The 14,691-nt window shown below is 33.6% G+C and overlaps 1 pseudogene; it reads left to right on the forward strand.

Annotated features, from left to right (window-relative positions):
• Window positions 1-6,110: 6,110 nt before the first annotated feature.
• Window positions 6,111-8,322, forward strand: LOC148570775 (uncharacterized; annotated as a pseudogene).
• Window positions 8,323-14,691: the final 6,369 nt, after the last annotated feature.

Consider the following 14,691-nt stretch of genomic DNA (forward strand, 5'->3'; position numbering starts at 1 on the left):
AGATTTTGGAATCCGCAATCAGAAAGATATGATTGAAAATTATTTTGAAAAGATATGATTGAGAAGATATGATTGTAATTTATTAAAAAAAAGATATGATTGAAGAAATTAAAAAGATTTGATTTTTGAAAAAGATTTGAAAAGATCAATTTTTAAAATTAGAATTTTGACTTGACTAAAAAAAGGATATGATTTTGAAAATCTTTGACTAATTTAATGCAAAATTTCAAAATTTATGAGTAAAATAAGGAAAAGATATTTTTTAATTTTTGAATTTTAACGAGGAAAGAGAAAAACAACAAAATGACACTAAACTTAGAAATTTTAGATCAAAACAAAGAGAACAAACACGAAAACTTTGAATGTCAAGATGAACACCATGAATACTTTGAAGATCAAGATGAACACCAAGAACAAATTTTTGAAAAAATTTTTAAGTAAATAAAAGCACAAGGGACACCAAACTTAAAATTTTTAGAAAATCAAACACAAATTTTTGAAAATTTAAAGGAAAACACAAAGAAGACACCAAACTTAGAATTTTTAAAGATCAAGAAAGAACTAAGAACATGCAAGTTTGATGAGTAAAATATGAAATAAAGGCATGCAATTGACACCAAACTTAAAATATGAAACTAAACTCAAATAAAAGACTCAAATTTTGTGAATTTAAACCAACAAAAATAAATTATTCCTAATCTAAGCAACAAGATAAACCGTCAGTTGTCCAAACTCAAACAATCCCCGGCAACGGCGCCAAAAACTTGGTGCACGAAATTACAATCACACTTTTACAATTCTGCACAACTAACCAGCAAGTGCACTGGGTCGTCCAAGTAATACCTTACGAGAGTAAGGGTCGATCCCACGGAGATTGTCGGCTTGAAACAAGCTATGGTTATCTTGTAACTCTTAGTTAGGATATCAATAATTCTCAGATTTAATTGTAAAAAGTAAAAGAACATGAAATAAATACTTGTTTTGCAGTAATGGAAAACAGATCGAGGTTTTGGAGATGCTCTATCTTCTGAATCTCTGCTTTCCTACTATCTTCTTCTTCATGCACGCAAGGCTCCTTCCATGGCAAGCTGTATGTTGGTGGATCACCGTTGTCAATGGCTACCATCCGTCCTCTCAGTGAAAATGGTCCAAATGCGCTATCACTGCACGGCTAATCATCTGTCGGTTCTCACTCATGCTGGAATAGGATCCATTGATCCTTTTGCGTCTGTTACTACGCCCAGCACTTGCGAGTTTGAAGCTCGTCACAGTCATCCCTTCCCAGATCCTACTCAGAATACTACAGACAAGGTTTAGACTTTCCGGATCTCAGGAATGGCCGCCAATAATTCTGGCCTATACCACGAAGGTACTAATCTTAGATTAGAAACCCAAGAGATATACACTCAAGCTATTGTAGATAGAACGGAGGTGGTTGTCAGGCACGCGTTCATAGGTGAGAATAATGATGAGTGTCACGGATCATCACATTCATTAGGTTGAAGTCCGAGTGAATATCTTAGAATAGAAACAAGCGTGATAGAATGAAAAATAGTAGTAATTGCATTAATTCATCGAGACACAACAGAGCTCCTCACCCCCAACCGTGGGGTTTAGAGACTCATGCCTTCAGAAATACAATATGAAACGTGTAAAGTGTCATGAGGTGTGTAAATACAATAGCAAAAGGTCCTATTTATAGAAAACTAGTAGCCTAGGGTTTACAAAAATGAGTAAATGATGCAGAATCCACTTCCGGGCCCACTTGGTATGTGCTTGGGCTAAGCATTGAAGCTTTCACATGTAGAGACTTTTCTTGGAGTTAAACGCTAGCTTTTGTGCTAGTTTGGGCGTTTAACTCCAGCTTTTATGCCAGTTCTGTCGTTTTGATGCCAGAATTTTTATGCTGACTTGGAATGCCAGTTTGGGCCATCAAATCTCAGGTAAAGTATGAACTATTATATATTGCTGGAAAGCCCAGAATGTCTACTTTTCAACGCAATTGAGATCGCGCCAATTGGGCTTCAGTAGCTCTAGAAAAGCCACTTTGAGTGCTGGGATGTCAGAATCCAACAACATCTACAGTCCTTTTTCAGCCACTGAATCAAATTTTTGCTCAGGTCCCTCAATTTCAGGCAGAAAATACCTGAAATCACAGAAAAACACACAAACTCATAGTAAAGTCTAGAAATATGATTTTTGAATAAAAACTAATAAAAACATAATAAAAATTAACTAAAAATAATGCCAAAAAGCGTATAAATTATCCGCTCATCACTTAGCTTTGGAAGAAACTATACTCTCCAGGCATTTGAAAAGTCCTGTTCTTTGTAAGTCCTGTTCTTATTCCTTTCTTTTATTTCTTTTCCTATTTCACACTTTATGTAAAAGATTTGAAAAGAACTAGGGGACAATTTTTTATACTTCCAAAATAAGGGTTGTTTTCGTAACTAGAGTAAGTGCAATGAGAAGTATTGGAAATTTGTTAATAGGGTTTTGGCTATTCACTTTTGGATTGCCAGGTTATTCCTGGATATAGACATGGTGTTTTGCACAAAATAGATCCAAGATACACATGCCAGAGGGAGTTTGCTTTGAAGCATTTGCCAAATGATCCATATTTCTAGCTGGTAATTGTTTATTTCCTAATGTCAATATTATTTCCTAGGGAAGTTAATGAGCCAACAAATGTTGTAACTAACCTTCCAAATGGTGAATATTTGGAGAAGCATTTTCTCGTGTGATCTTTGTCATTGAAGTTACTGAGTGCCTTGTTGATCGGTTGAGTTTTTCTGTAGCACGATTGGAATTGTTGGTGCTGATTGGAGGCTTCCATGAATTTCCAAAGCTTTTATGTGTCACTGAGGTCTGAAAAAGGATAAATATTTAAACTAGAATAAAAACATTTTGCATAGTTGAAAGAAAATATCAACTACAACATTAATGTTTAATAGATTATGTGGAAATAGTGTAAGATGGTAACTGAGATGGTAAACAGTGTATAGATAATACAAGCTATTGGACTATCGAGTTTATCTCGGTACACAGTTTATAGCATTGTCACAATTCGCAACATTAGAAGTGGAATGGAAATACACCTTTTGGATCTGATTACTTGGCAAGCATGATGCACCATGCCCGTCCTCATTTATTTCGGGTTTAGAGCCACTGCTCTACCTCAGCTTCTTGAAATCATGTCTTATGTTATTCTACTGTAAAATCCAAATTAAATATGTCAACTCAGTAGGCATAGTTAGTTACAAACTAATCAACTTCTTAGGAGAAAAGAGAGGGGTTGCTATTGCCATTGGGAACGAACAACACATGATTGAAAGAACATCTGATAATACTGCTTATATATCAGATCATATTCAGTTCTTACAATTGATTGATTTACATAAGATCTCATATTGGCTTATGCAGTTATGCCTCTAATGAATCAATAATAGTTCAAAGATCATAATAGCAGAAATCTAATAAATTACTCACCTCGGGTGTCCTTTGAAACTGAATTTTCTCAACTTCTTTGTTTTTTATTCCATACACTGTTTCGTCTTTGGTTTTAATTTAAATCTCAGTTTCTGCTACTGTTTTGTCTCTTTCCCCATTTAGATACCATTTGTTATATCTAGTTTCATTAAAATCTAATTTGACTGTCACTGTTTTAGGTGTCAAAAATAAAAGAGGTTGTGCCTCCTATTCTCACCAAGTTAGGCAAGGTAATGTTGTGCTTGTTATCTTTTGATAAACATTTTGATACAAGGTGGTCTATGCTTTGGTAGTTAATGGTCTATTGGTAATCAATAAGCATTCCCATAGAATAATGAATTTAAAGTGCTTTGTTGACCTTTTGGAAACTTCTAATTCAATGGCATCACTCCACCATTCTTGGTAAATTTCATTTCTAAAGTTTCTTAGTTTAAAAGAAAGAGGTAATATAGATTTAAATGATGGAGAGCTGTAGCAACCATGCAGTTCTATTTTTGTTCCATCGTATTTACTTTACTTATTTCTTGCCACACACGATTGATCCTTGAATCTGGATAACACTGGTTCACGTTTTAGTTTTGTTCTAACTGGGTTCTATTTATGCTTTTTCTTATATATATATTGAGTAAACTATCATTTGAATGTTATGCGGTGGGACATTTTGTTGTAGATTTCTGCAATTTAATTGATGAACCATATATAGCTGTACTCTTTGCTATTTTGCTATTAACGTCATTTTCCTTTTATAGTGATTAAATTTGAGATATTCTATGGTGGTAGGTTAAAAACCCCTAGACTCTCCAAGCATTCATCGATCTTAGCTTCTTGCTTCTTTGTAAGTCCTATTCTTATTCCTTTCTTTTATTTCTTTTCCTATTTCACACTTTCAGTCATCGATTTTCCTATTTATTTTCCTATGGTTAAACAAGATTTGAAAAAGTTTTAAAACTTGCGAAGAATATGCATGGACTTACCCGCTGATGAAGAACGCATCACAGGGTGGGTACAATGTCTTTTGGAAACCCTGTTATGTTTATTGGATTTGATGAAATAGAATTCTGTATTTGATTAAAGTTTAATTTAAGTAGCAAGTCTCTGTAATTAAACCCGTGCATATGAGTCGGTTATGGCTGTGTTGTGTTGAATGTGTTAGTTGAATTGATTTATTTTTTTGGTTAATATTATTTTTGGGTGCTATGGAATTATAGAATAGAATAGAACTGATGTTATTAAACTCTGAATTGATTTATTTTTATGTTGTGTTGAAATGAAAAGCTGCATTCCTCTTGAAAGTTGAAACCAAGTTAATACTATTGTTTTAACTCTTTCCTAGAAGTCAATAGGCATTTGGTTTAAATATGCATGTAATGTTGTTACAAAGAATTTGATCCTTGTTACTTAGCTAGCCTAAAATATGTTTTTTTTGTTACTTAAGTTCACAACTATAACAGGTTTTGGGATCACGTTTCTGTGTCTGAAATGGGAAAATCCTTGGTTTTTTAGCTGCTTCCTCTGCTTTTTATTTTATTTTTTTAACCTGTCCTTTTTCTTTCTTTTTCTCTAATGTATGTGTTTTTTGATGCCTCACAAACTTTAATTTCAAGTTTCAGCTTTTTTTCCTTTGGGGAGAGGAGAGAGAGGAGAGAAGAGTAAAGCTTGTTTAGACTAGAATTGAATACCCCTTCTTATTTCTTTTTCATTAAAAAAATGTTTTTGAAGTACTTGGTATTAAATATGCTGCCTTTAAATTAGTTTTTTTTAGCTTCTTTTATAAAGTAAGGAGTGCTGGGACTTCTTAGTTCTACAGTTTTTAAAAAAGCTCACTGCTTTAAACTTACTGAGTTATCTTATAAATGAAGTGAATGCATTTACTGAGTTATCTTACAACTTCATATATTAAATAAATTGCATTAATGAAGTACTGTATCTATCAAGTAGTTGTGCAAGGAAAAATGGTCACTAGAGTACATTTATGGGTCCATATAGTATTTAATGTGAACTAATAATCTTCTTGTGTCAGTGTGTTTTAAAGAGAATTGAATGAAATTTAATGAAACTTTTGCTATTGAATAATATTGAAGTATATTAAATGTCAATGTTTATATAGCCTCTGAATTATTAAAATTTTAATTGTTGTGTTATATTTGAATAAACCTAATTTTATAATTGCATAAATTTCTAGCAATTTTGGTGCAGGAAATATCAGCTTTCTCTCTATCTAATTAATAAGTTCTGCTATTTCTGTGGTACTGCTTTGCTGTTGCTTTGGTACTAATTATCTACTACCGAACTGCTACTCGCTGCCACTGCTACCTCTCTAATTCTGCTTCTGCTGCGCTACTATTTTGGTGCTGTTGTGGTACAGATTAAGACAGTATTTAAGGTTGGCTCATGCGAATTTAAATATATCTATTAATTTGTTATTAATGTTATGCGTACAACTTAAGTGCTTTCCTGAGGCACTCACTTTAGGACCTTCTTTAAGAATTGCTAAAATTTAATTTTCTTTGCTATTTTATGTCCAATGCCTTCAAAATATGCTAGACTCGTAGTTAGTGAGACTAGCAGTAAGGACTTCAAACTAGAAACTTAGCTATCTATTTGAAATATATAGGTTTTCGATGGATGTGTCCAAGGATTGGATGGATACACCACATCGTGAAAAAGAATATCAACTCGGTGTAGAAAAGTTTATACACTTTGCTTTTTCATCACTGGGAATTCCTCAAGGGAAAGACATTCAGTGCCCATGTGCAAAGTGTTGTAATAGACTTTGGTTAAGGAGAGATGTCGTGTATTACCATCTAATATGCAATGGATTCGTAAAAGGTTATAGGCGGTGGTTTAATCATGGGGAATCACTTGTTGCTATGGATGTTGACAGTGACACAGATGAGGAATATAACTGCAATGATAACATTGATGAGTTGTTACGTGATAGATTCAGAGATACTACACAAGTTGATGGACATAACATGGGGCCTAACAAAGGTGCAAAAAAATTTTATAAATTAGTAGATGAGGCAAGAACTATACCCTGGATGTAAAAAAATCACAAGATTATCCTTTACCATCCGTCTTTACTTGTTAAAATGCTTGCATGGTTGGAGTAATACGTCGTTCACTTCTCTCTTAGAATTATTGAAAGAAGGAATGCCACATTTCAATATTTCTACTACTTTTGATAAAACGAAGAATATGGTGAAGAATTTGGGTCTTGACTACCAAAAGATCGATGCATGTCACAATGACTGCATGTTGTATTGGAATAGGCATAAGAATGACTCATCTTGCCATGTCTGTGGAACATCCCGTTATATTGAGCATCATGTAGAAGAGGACGATGCTACCTCATCTAAAAAGCCTCGTAAAGTTGCTGCAAAAACTCTAAGGCATTTCCCCCTGATTCCCAGACTTCAAACGCTTTTTATGTGCACAAAGACGGTTGAAGCTATGTCCTGGCATCATAATGAACGTGTTAAAGATGGGTCATTAAGGCATCCTACCGATGGTGAATCTTGGAAAGCCTTTTGATAGTCGACATGAAAATTTTGCAAAGGAGCCTCGTAATGTGAGACTTGGCTTAGCAAGCAACGGATTCAATCCGTTTCGAACTTTAAGTAGTACACATAGTACATGGCCTGTTGTTCTAATGGTGTATAATATACCCCCTTGGATGAGCAAGAAGCCTGATTATTTTATGCTCTCTTTACTCATTCCTGGCCTACAATCAATGGAAAATAATATTGATGTCTTTCTTCAACCACTAATTGAAGAATTAAAAGAATTGTGGGAGTTAGGTGTCGAAACTTATGATTCCAAAGAGAATAAAACATTCAACATGAGAGCATGTCTTTTATGGACAATTAACGACTTCCCTGCGTATGCTATGTTATCTGGGTAGAGTACAAAAGAAAAATTGGCTTGTTCGTGTTGTAATGATGAGACTTCTTCTATATATCTGAAACATAGCCACAAGACTATTTATATAGATCATCGAAGGTTTTTACCCATGAACCATCCATGGAGACATAATAAAAGATCTTTCAATGGGAAAACTGAACTTAGGTCTCCACCGCAGTTGTTAGATGGAACAACTGTATTTGATATATTGCAAGGGGTAGATAATTCTTTTGGGAAGAAGCAAAGGAGATCAAAGAATGGCATTTCAAATTGGAAAAGCGGTCAATCTTTTTCGATTTACCATATTGGAAGTTCAACATGTTTATACACAACCTTGATGTCATGCACATAGAGAAGAATATAGTTGATAGCATAATTGGAACTCTTTTGGATATTTTTGGAAAGACAAAAGATCATGCAGCTGCGCGTTTTGACCTTAAAGACATGGGTATCAGGAAAAACCTTCAACCAAAAGATACGAATGATGGTAAAAGAACTAAGTTAGCAAAGGCATGCTTCTCAATGACTACAGCAGAGAAAACAATCTTTTGTAGTGTGTTAAAATGGGCAAAATTACCAGACGGCAGCGCTTCCAATATTGCTCGATGTGTGCAGCAAACAGAAAAGAAGATTTCTGGTTACAAGACCCATGATGCTCATTTCATGTTACATTACTTGTTGCAAGTACCGATCAAGAGCATACTTCCTGACCATGTTGCCATCGCTTTAGTTCGATTATGTTCATTTTTTCGCCGGATATGTCAGAAGGTAATTAGCCTACATGAGGTAGTTAACTTAGAAGCAGAGATTGCTGAGACATTATGCCAATTGGAGAGGATTTTTCCTCCAAGATTTTTTGACATAATGGTGTACTTGCCTATCAATTTGGCAAATGAAGTGAGGTTAGGTGGTCCAGTTCAATATCATTAGATGTACCCTGTTGAACGATACATGTGCACACTAAAATCGAATGTTCGTAATAGAAGTCGTCCAGAAGGACCCATTGCCGAAGGATATTTGGCGAATGAGTGTATTAATTTTTGCTCAAGATATTTGCATGAAGATGTCCAGACAAGATTCAACAGAGTCCCTCAAAACAATGATGAGTGTGTTTCTGATGAGCTGCGAACTCCTAGTTTGTTTCCAAGCAAAGGATGTCCTTTGGGTGGAAAAATGGGAGATTTGTTCATGTTAGATGAAAAATCAGAAATACAAGGTCATGCATACATCCTAAACAATTGTGATAAGATCGAAGTCTACATGAGGTATTTTGTTTGATTTATTGTCATTTTGTATACCTCAATCATAACATTTTACCCTACTAACAAATAAGAATATGAATATTTGATCTTCAGAGAGCATGAGGAGGCAATAAATGATAACAATCCACGAAGAACAAAGTGAGAGAAAGCCAAAGACCATAGTCAACAGTTCTCAGAATGGTTTAAAACTCGTGACATGAAAAAGGATGTGCCTGGTTGGGCAAAAGGGTTAGCTAGGGGTCCAAATAGAGTTGCAAAAAGAGGTCCAACCAAGGAGGTCATATCTAACCTCAACCAACTTTTGGGCACAACAGTTAGAAATCCTCATTTTGTGACTTTGCTATATACTAGTTGGCATGGTGTGCCTAAAAACCTCAAAGAGGACATGTGGGATTATGCCAATGTAGGGGTGTTCGTGGTACGGTTTGGTTCAGTTTTGAGAGAAAAGTCATCTGATCCAATCGTTTAATTAAACTGCGGTTCAGTTTGGTTCGGTTTGTTTATCGACACCATCCGAACCAAACCAAACCAATTAAAATCGGTTTGGTTTGGTTTGGTTTTCTCGATTTTTTAAATCAATTCAAAAAAAATACTACCATACTATTTCATAAAGTCACAACATTGAAATCCACAAATCCAAAAACACAATAGCTAACAAAGTCTTGATCTAATAAAATTTAACGACAAAAAGAATTCAAATAATCAATTATTGAGTCAGAAAGAAAATAAGTATAAGATGAACTGGTGTGGTACCTAATTTTTGGTGGTTTAGAGTCATATATACACAGTATATAATTCATGTTAGGAAATATTATATAAGCCCTACCCCTCTCCCTTTGAAAGTAAACGATATACACTCTATTTTCTCCTTCTCTTCCTGAATACAATGATATCCAAGCAAATTTAATTAGCAACCTATGAGTCAAGTGTATCTCTAATATATAACTGCATTAAAAACTTCAAAATAGAGATCTTTATTTAATTGTAAAACAAACTAATTAAATAAAAATTTTATCATAGTTCACTAGTTGAGTGAGGTGCCATTTCGTTGGAGCAGAAAAAACATATGGTCTAGAATTGATGCATAGAGAGAAATCCACTGAACCAGTGAACCACCAATCAGAAGCAATTTCCTTGAAGAATGAATAACAAATAAAACAATGAACACTGAACTAGCAATAAAACAACATCCCACAACAATGAAATCAATGAATCAATAACAAGTAAAATAATAAAACAATAAATTTTCCTAAATAATGAAAAACAAATAAAACAATAAACTGAACCAGCAATAAAACAACAACTAGCAACAATGAAATCAATGAAGCAATAACAAGTAAAACAATAAAACAAATTACTTAATTCATGTATTATTGTTGCAATATCTTTGAAACTAGAACAGGATGGATGGATGTTTTGTTATGCTCAATAGCTGTCTAATCTATATCAAGTACTTATTTGTTCTTATAATTATGCATTATGAGTTTGGATCAAAGAACACCTAAATCACAGTATTATTACTTTTAACAACTACCATATGCAAAAAATGGAAAAGCTTTCTATGTTAATTGTTAAGGACATCCTTTGAGCTTGAACATTGAATAATGAACAATAGAACAATAATTAGAAGCAATTTTAGTAAATTAACAACAAATATATTATACAATGAACAATAATATACTAAACAATGAACATAGAACATAAATTATTCAAATAGAAGCAGAAATTCAAACAAAATAAAATTATTAACAATTACCAGAAATTTAAACAAAAATACACTGAACATAGAACATAATTATTCAAACAAAAGCATAAATTCAAACAAAATTACACTGAACAAAGAACATAAATTATTCAAACAAAAGCATAAATTCAAACAAAATAAAATTATTAACAACTACCAGAAATTCAAATGAAAATTCACTGAACATGAAACAGAAATAATTCAAATTAATACCTGATTTGGATGAGTTAGATCCTTCATATCTAGTGTTTGGTGTTGGGAGGTGCTGGGAGGGGCTGATCTGGCGCTGCTAGGTGGCTGGTCTGACGCTGCTGGGAGGCTTTGCTGTGAGGCGCTGGTTCGCGAGAGTGGGAGGCACTGGTTCGCGGGACTGGGAGTGGGAGGGGCTGGGAGGCGGGGCTAGGAGGCGCTGCTGGGAGGGGCTGGGAGGGGTTGGGGTAATGGGGTTTCTTGGCTGCGCTAGGTTAGGAGAATAGGAGTTAATGAGTTAGGTCATGTTAGGTTATCTGATGGGTTGGGGGTGGGAATGGTTTTTTTATGGTTTTTAGTTGACCGGTTTGGTTTGGTTCGGTTAGGGTTTTCAGTATCAAACCGAAAACCAAACCGAACCGCATAAAAATAGCAAAATATAATTTTTTTGGATTTTTCAGTTTTCGGTTTTCAGTTTTTTCGGTTCGGTTAGGGTTTTTAGTATCAAAATCGAAAACCGAACTGAACCGCATAAAAAATAGCAAAATATAATTTTTTTTATTTTTTCGATTTTTGGTTTATTCGGTTTTCATTTTTTTGGTTCGGTTGGCCGGTTTTGTTCGGTCCGGTTTGGTTTTGAACACCCCTATGCCAATGTATGTAAATATAGCATTATATTGATTCTAAATCTGAATAGTATTGATTAAGAGAAAAGCAATAATTAGAGGACATGTACTGAAAATTATATGTTAAATCTGACTAGTATTAAATCTTTCTTCCTTTGTTAGAATTTACTTTTTGATTTTACATTTTGCTTTATGATTTTGTATATTGCTTCATCAGGGTTTATTGATTTTGCTATATTTTGCTGATTGAATCCATATAATTGCCATAGTTTTTTCCCCCTGGCTAGTTCAGGGCTTAAGATTTTGCACTCTAAATTTAGCTAGTTTAGGCCTTGACATAAATTTAAATTCTGTTAAAATATTCTAATTATTATTTGCATGCAGTTTAATTACAGTTGTCTTGAGATTTAATTTTGATTCTTGTCCTCAATCATTCCCTGTGTGTTCTTTTAGGACTTATGGTTTATTACATTACTACAAAGAATTCATTGATGATGCATAGGAAAAAGGTTCATTAAAAATCTGAGCGTTGATTTTGTGTAACGAGTATTTTAAATTAATATTTGATAATAAATCTCTCTACATAAGCACACTTAATCACATTATTAACCTAATTGAGTTATCTGTAGTGATATATAATTGGCAAAGGTTGTAGCACTTTTTGGAGAAAATTAATTAAGTTTTATGTTGATTTTTTTATTTTATTTTATGTCCTGACTGCATTATAACTTGTGAATCCCATTTCCTTTTTGATATTCAATGTTTTGACAAACTGCCATGGTTTATAATCTATTGATACTTCCCTTTTTCATGCTTAATCAGTCTGATTTAGAGATATTTTGGAGCTGACTAAGGCTTTTAACATGAAAGAGACAAAGGAATTAGCTGAAGTTGCTGGTTTTTTTGTTGAAAAGTGGTAGTTAATTACTACACTCACCTAACTATATCAGCTTATAACTCTCGAGAGGTAAAATATCTATATAAAGGTATTGATGCTAATCTCAAATTACACTTATTCTTCTATGTTCTATGGTTTATTTATATAATAAATACAGAGCTCTCATGTGATGGAATCTATCTCTCTAGCTAGAACGAGTTCTTATGGATTTTGTGCTGGGGTTGTAGATTTTCTGTTCTTGGTATTAGATTTCTTTGTTTTCTCTTTTCAAATAGGATATTGTGAAAAGCTTATTTTTGGTTTTATAATGTAACTGTTTAGGATGCAATCATTCCAGTGAAGTTTCTTCTCCGGTTGCTGGGAACTTTCCAGGTTATATGGACTATCAAGTAGGAATGAGATCACAGATCCCTGTTGAGAGAAAATGGGCCCTTGGGATTCAGGTGCAGTGTTTTACTTTGCTATTTAGTAGTATTTACACAACTGGATTCAGTGATATGCAGTTTCTATTTCGCTTGTTTTATTCAACTGATGCCATCAATAAATGAATTAATGATGATTTCTTGTTGTTAGAGGAAATAATAATTTTATAAATGTCTATGATTGTCTAACTGGTTCCAGATCTCTGGTTAGTTTAGTGAATTAGAATTATGGATTAAATGTGTTCCTTATCAAATTCATTGCTTGTTGTCTTTATCGTGTTTAGTTGTTGTCATCAGACGATTGACGGGTTATCTGATATGCAATCTCTTAATGCACATTACTTAGGTTTTTCAATGCGTATATAATTTGGTTTTGTCAAATTCAGAAAAGTTTCTCGTGACATACTAAATTATTGGTAATGTCCTAACCTACTTCAGCATTTAAGTCTTGACTATTAATTGTAGTACTACACTGAGTTATTAACCTTAATCCTATCACACTCTTCAATGTTGTTGTCGTAAATGTGCCTTTCTTTCTTTGATTTTCACATATAAATAGTATGTTAATATTGTTTACCTTTGAAGATTGAAACTCTGAGCGATTTCTAATTTTGTTTGTATCACTGTTGTAGGCCATGCAATTGCTGCAGCTGCAATTGTCTTCCCTCCATCAATCAAAATGGAGAAAGAGGAGGAGGAGCTATTTCAGATCAAAGTGCTATAAATGGAAGAGGAGGAGCTGTTTCAGTTGCTCTTGTCTTCAATCAAAATGTTGCCAAGGTAGAGACAACTTCGGAAACTGCTGCATTCTCCCAAAATTCTGCACTTGTTCTTACCCCAGTTGTCCCAGTGTATGCCCTTGACTATTGTACAAAGTCCTTTTGGAGAAGTGCTTTCTACTGTTTTTGTTGTTAGTATTTCAAATTATATTATATTACTTGCTCAATTTGCAATTCTGATATAGTTAAAGTATAAATAATTATGATTGCTAAAATTTAGTGTTCATTTATTTTAATGCCTTTGTCAAGTTTGTCAATCTTACTGATTAGTATCTGTTTTTTGCTTCACTCCTTATCATGCTTTCAAATTAAGGAATCAAGTTGCATAGGCTTCTATTTTATTTTCTCTATTTTCAGTTTCTATTTGGTGCAAAAGTGCATGGTGTTGCTCTGTATTTGTACAACATTTGTTTTCTGCAATTGATTTTACACTACTAAGTACCTAGAATTCATGACTTTGATTTAAGAACCCTTGTGGTTTGGTAAAAAATGGCACATTTCTTTATGCTATGTGTCCTTTTATTTTGTTTTCAGATAGATAGCAATGAGTATATTTGGTGGAAGGCTAATGCTAGAGAGACAAAGGAAGAACTAATTGATAGAGAGCCTAAGTTCCTGGATTAGTATATTTCTGTTTAAGAACACTTTTGTTGTTAATTGTTTACAATTATATAAATAGCAGTGTATTATAGATGTGCTAAGGAATAACTCTATTCATTTTGTAGAAGCTAATTTAATTTTACTTATTTTTTTATTTTAATATAAGATGTATGAGTATTCAAAATTATAATCATTCTAATACTTTTGGTTCATTATAAATATATTTATTATTTGAAGAATATTATATAGTATTATTGTGTATTTATTTTTATTTTATATTTGACTAATTTGACTAAAAATGCATGATTATATATATATATATATAGAAAATTAAAAAAAAAAACCATAAGGGACCTAAGGCTACACTTATATAGGGTAGCTATATGGTATACAATGTGACTACACTTTACAGGTGATGCAGTAGCGTTGAAAAGCGTAGCTTATTCTGGTAAAAATGGAAGCTAAAAAGCGTAGCCTTTGGTCTTGGACAGCATCACTTGAAAAGCGCACCCTATTCCCAAATGCCAAAAGCGTAGCCCTTGGTGCAGAAAAGTGTAGCCTTTGAGAATAGGCAACGGCCGAATAGGAATCACTCCAAAAAGCGTAGCCGTAGCCCAAAAAGCATAGCCGTAGCCTAAGGCATCATTTTTTTTTACTTTTGGCTACACTTTTCAAGTGTACCTGAATGGGTGTTTTTCTTGTAGTGTTCCCTGCAATTCCTTTGAGAGACGACCCGAGGTTTGAATACTTCGGTTATTATTTTTCTTGGGGTTTGTTAC

The sequence above is a fragment of the Arachis ipaensis genome, chromosome B3, assembly GCF_059453495.1.
Source record: "Arachis ipaensis isolate K30076 ecotype BB chromosome B3, ASM5945349v1, whole genome shotgun sequence".
In the NCBI taxonomy this organism is placed as follows: domain Eukaryota; kingdom Viridiplantae; phylum Streptophyta; class Magnoliopsida; order Fabales; family Fabaceae; genus Arachis; species Arachis ipaensis.